Raw genomic sequence first — 5,203 nt, 5'->3', positions numbered from 1 at the left:
CTCAGCAACGAGAAAAGTAACTAAGACACCAAGGAAGCAGGAACATTGGAAGGCAGCATATCGCAATTTCAAACACTCCTAGATAGCTTGCATTATAACTTGACAAGAGAAAATACACATCTGGATCACTCATCTTGAAGACACTCCTGAAATGTACCCCACTCTGGCTTAGACATTCTCTTATTTCTCTGAGCACCCACACTCTATTCTTTGAATATGTTCTAATAAATTCATGTCTCTTACTGACGCATCCTTTTTCTGTGACAAGAGTCAATGAACCTTCAAAAGTAAAAGTGGAACAGTTTCTCACTTCAGTGTCAGGGACCTCATAGACCCAACCTGGTGACGATAACAGTATTTTCTTTAATACTGTAAGCTACTCTGTGTACCTTTTTTCTGTTAGTTAACGTCACACACAACCAGCAAGAGTCAGAAAGGAGAAAAAGAAGAGCTGTAGATTCTTAGATGAAATCTTTGTTCACTGTCTCTTATTATAAAACCAACTTTGAGTCCTTGACATTTTTACTCTTTAACTTACATTTGGAGAAATTCTAAAATCCTCCACCTTAAATGGGTCTCAGATTCATAAAATATAACCTAAAGGTGACATTTTAGGAACACTGAGTTAGCATAATAATTTAAGATGTACTGTGTATGCCTTTTAGGTTTCCCTTGTGCACTTCTGGAAAGAGGTAAACAGGGAAAGAAAAATAAAGAAAGAAAAGATGGAATCCTATTTAGGTTCCCAAGGTCAGGCTGTGTGAGTTGTCCCCCTCATCCTGGGGTCACGCTGCATGTGCAGCTACCCCAAACTTAGGTCAGGCTATAGTCCACCTCGCCCTGGGCTCATGCTGCGTGCAGTTTGCCCCATTTCGCAGAGCCAGATCTGCCCAGGGAGGAGCTCTGCTCTGTTTTCTGTCATTGACTAGTCCAGGTAACCCTGCTGGTCATGCAGAAATCTGCTGCTCATGTCCAGAACAAGTGTCCTTGCTCCTGCCACATAGCTTCTCCAACTTTGATCAACAGATCAGGAAAGCAGGAAAAGGAATTGTACACAAGAGCTGGGCTTCACTCAAAAAGTCACTCCCCAAAGTTTTATATCTAGAAACCTGTAACATACACAAGGAACTCATTTAGGGTTTTACAGCAAGTTTTGTTTTGTTTTTGGTACCAGGGATCGAACTCGGGTCCTTGCGCTTGCACAGCAGGCAGCGAACCCACTGAGCTAAATCCCTGGCCCTCTCATTGAGGGTTTTAAAAGTCTAGGGAAAAAAAAGGTCTGGAGATGTCAGTGGACAACTGCAAATCACATACCATTTTAGGTAGAGATAAACCTGAGGCCAAAGTTATCGTAATAATACCAGAAACAAATAAAGTGGAGGGGGAAGCAAGCAAGCATTAGAGAAGCAAGACCGAGAGGGTCCAGAAAAAAAAAAATTACCTATAGGCAGGGCTAGACAGACAGCCATAGGACCTGGCCACATCACAGCAGGGCTGAGAAGGGCTGAAGTGGAGCCCTTCCTGTGGGCCTGTGGGCCTCTCCTACCCGCAGGAAAGTCCAGAGGCCACGAGCTTCCTGTCCTACCTTCCACAAGGTGGGACATGTTAGGAACTGTCCCCAGGGCCATTGCCCGAACTCCCCAGCTTCCATTGGTGCCCTCTACCCTCCAGCTCCCTGCTTCTCCCTGATAACTAATAACAGAAAAAGTTAAAGGATTTGAGCTTTCCGACAGAAGAAAGCCTCAGAGTGAGAGAAGGGTCAAGGAGAGGACTGGGGGTTTCTTAAGGGAGGATAAAGGAGGGGAAAAAAAAGAAAACCAGTGGACTCTTTCTCAGTTTGAGTCCATAGCTGTAGAAGTTTGTAGCCAGAAAGAGAGAAAAAGGAGGAATAAAACAGATAAATGATGTTTCAGAGGGCAAGGGATTGGGGATGTGGGAAAAAAAAAAAAGGAAACGCTTTAGCTAGACTTACCAAAGTTGCAGCTCTGATGCCTCTTTTTACCTCCTGGCTGGCTCACCCGAGAAAACGTCATCAGATTGGGACTGAGAGGTTTCCAAAGCTGACATGAAAAATGTAACCCGCCCTGAACAGCATGTTTGGAGGTTCACTGACTCCCCTTGCAGAAAAAAAAAAATTTCATGATGGATCAGCACGAGGCATGAGAAGGGTTTTATTACGCGGAAATCCAAAAGTACACACTCAAAGAAAAAGTGTAGGCTCTCTGGAGAAAAAGAAGTGCCCTATAAACCAAAGCTGGGCTTTTTTATGGGGTCCTGGGGGGTGGTTCAAGATAGGGGATCCAAGATGTATATTCCCACTACCTGTCAGGTCACCCATCTAGCAGGCTCTGTTGGCATGTAAACCATGAACAGGTGGTTGAAGTTGAGATCTGCTGCCCATTAATATTGCTGCTTCCTGCGGATAAAGAAAGCGCAAATTACAGGTGAAAAGGATGGGTCCAGAACCCAATTTATAGCTTTCCTGTGTCTTTAAGACCTTGAAGAATCATTTGAGTAACTTTTTTTTTTTTGGTACTGGGGATTGAACTCGCAGCAGGCGGCAAAACCACTGAGCCAAATCCCCGGCCCCTTGAGTGACTTTCTTGGAAGGGAAAAAGGCTTAAGTAACTTGTGTATCCTGAAGCTGTAATTTTTTCTTCGAAGTACAGTTTTAAAATCCTGATTTCCTTGTCTCCTACCTGCCTCTTTCTTCTGTGCTACTTCAATGACAGCAATGGTATTAAAACCCGAGTCTCTGGATTTCTTCCATAGCCCCCACCCCTACCCCAGCATCTCTATCCTAGGCACTTGTGCCCTGCCTGGGGGTGGCCCAGTCCAGGCGGATGTAACAGCAAATAGCACAGTAAGTCAACAGGCGATAAGGGGCCTAAGAAGGGACAGGAAGGGGCTGCTGGAGAGCACTGGGAGTCTGCCGAGGGTGGGGGAGTGTTGCAGAGGGTTTGTTTGGCAGAAGTGGGTTGGACAAGGGGAGTGGTAGGTGGCGAGGCTGGAGGGTAGGCTGGAGGGGCTCTTAACGTACTGAGCCTGGGTTTGTTTGTTTTTCTCCCTTGGAATTAAGCTTTGAACCTAGACCTGCATCCATGCCAGACAAATGCTGTACCACTGAGACACAGCCCCAGCCCTTTAAAAACATCCAAAAAAAATTTTTTTTCAAGCTTGCTTTGGCAGCATAGATACCAAAATTAAAAGAATACAGAAAAGATTAGCATTGCCCCTACAAGGATGACCACATACAAATTTGTGAAGCGTTCCATGTTTTCTTATTAATAGCTTTAATTATATGTTTACTGTAAGGTCAGACCAAGGCGGCACAATTGAGACCACCGAGGCAGGCAAAGTCTAAACAACATGTGATGAGTTTATTGCCACGTGGGTGCAGGTGGGCCAAGGACGAGAAGGCCGTTGGCACTGAGAGAAGGATGCTCATGGTTGATATGAGGCATTTTAGATGGGGGAGGGGGCACTGGTCAAGATGGTGAAAAATTTCAGAGTCTCATGGGAGGCCTGGGGCTGGCCCCAGGCAGCTGCTGGCTTCTTGTTATCTGCGTGCTTCTGTGGATGCGGATAGCAGGTCTGCTTGGGCGGGTCTGACTTGGGGGACAATATTTACATGTTCACACGCTTACATCTGGGTTTTGAAATTTAAGCAATTCTTGAAATGTATGAATGTTTCCTTAATATATTACAAATATATATTACAAATATATATTTGTAATATATTAATATATTACAGATTACAAAGCAAAAAAAATTTTTTTTTAAATTTTGAGACAGAATTTTGATAAATTACCCTGGCTGGCCTTGAACTCAAGATCCTCCTGACTCAGCCTCCCAAACAGCTGTGATTATAGGTGAACTGGCACGATGCCCAATGTGAGGTGGTAGTGCTGGTTTTCGTTATGAAAGCTGCAGAACCCTCAGAGGGCTTTGTGGAGATAAGGAGATGCAGCACTCTGAAGAATGAATGAGGGGAAACCCAGTAAGGAGGCCACTTAAGGAATGGATGTTTTTTTCTTTCTCTTTGAGACAGGGTCTCACCACATAACCCAGGCTGGCCTAGGACTCTCTGTCCTCCTGCCTCGGCCTCCCAGGTCCTGGGATAACAGATGTGTGCCACCACACCTTGGGGATATCCCTGAGGTACTTTCTGGTACTCTGCTGGCCTGCAGTTAATTGGTCGGGTACCAATGTGAAGGAGACCCCTCCCAGCTGAGACTCCTTCCTCCATGCTCAGCTTCCCTCCTCTTCAGGCCAAGGTCCTGCCCTCCACCTGCACTCCTGCTCTGGGCCTGGCTGGCAGAAGGTGCGTGGTGGATGACACATCCACAGGTCCCCTCTCCCAGGGGCTTATCATCACTTTGGCAAAGATGGAGAGTACTTCGTATTCATGCCTCTTCCTCAGTCTGAATCCCTTCTGTGGTAGACCGAACTGTCTCCTCCGAAAGTTCCAGTCCTAATTAACCCCTGTACCTGCGACTGTGACCTTGGTTGGATCTTTGCAGGTGACATTAAGAATCTCAAAATGAAGCTGGGCACAGTGGCACCCACCTGTAATCCTAGCTTCTCAGTAGGAAGATCATGAGTCAGAGGCCAGCCTGGACAACATAGCAAGACCTTGTCTCCAAAACAAAACAGAAAGAATCTCAAGATGGGCTAACCCTGGAGCTAGAGTGAATCCTACACCTGATGGCTGATGTCCTTATGAGAGACAAGAGAGGGAGATGTGAGACACACGGACCCTGAAGAGATGCCAAGGAGGCCACATAAAGGCAGAGACAGAGAAGTGCTAAGTGCCTGGGTGCTGCAAGCTAGGAGAGACTTGGAAGAGAGCCCCTCAAACTTCCAGAAGGACCCCACCCTGTTGGCACCTTGGTGTTACAGTTCTGGCCTCCGGAATGTGAGAGAGTAAATTTCTGTTCTTTTAAGCCCCCAGTTTGTGGTCATTTATCACAACAGCCACAGGATACTAATGTACCTTCCCACTTAGAAATTTAGTTTCAAGAGACTTCATCCTTTTTTTGGAGAGGGTCAGGTGCTGGGGATTGAACCCAGGACTTTTGCACACAGCTACATCCCCAGCCCTTTTTCATCTTTTCTTTTGAGACAGGTTCTTGCTGAGTCATCAAGTTGCCCAGGTTGGGCTCAGACTTGCAATCCTCCTGCTTCAGCCTCCCAGAGCACT

General features: G+C 46.1%; 1 non-coding gene across 1 annotated transcript; it reads left to right on the top strand.

The window, feature by feature from the left end:
- The first annotated feature begins 3,177 nt into the window (after positions 1 to 3,177).
- LOC147828765 (U6 spliceosomal RNA) lies at positions 3,178 to 3,281 on the top strand. The gene has a single exon (XR_015450311.1). It is a non-coding gene; the product is annotated as a U6 spliceosomal RNA (small nuclear RNA).
- The last annotated feature ends 1,922 nt before the right edge of the window (positions 3,282 to 5,203 follow it).

The sequence above is a fragment of the Heterocephalus glaber genome, unplaced genomic scaffold (assembly GCF_053883595.1).
Source record: "Heterocephalus glaber isolate CG9 unplaced genomic scaffold, H.glaber_assembly_v1.0 deba00000937, whole genome shotgun sequence".
Classification (NCBI taxonomy): domain Eukaryota; kingdom Metazoa; phylum Chordata; class Mammalia; order Rodentia; family Bathyergidae; genus Heterocephalus; species Heterocephalus glaber.
The sequence above is the reverse complement of the archived record's forward strand: the minus strand, read 5'-3'. Positions and strand labels throughout refer to the sequence as shown.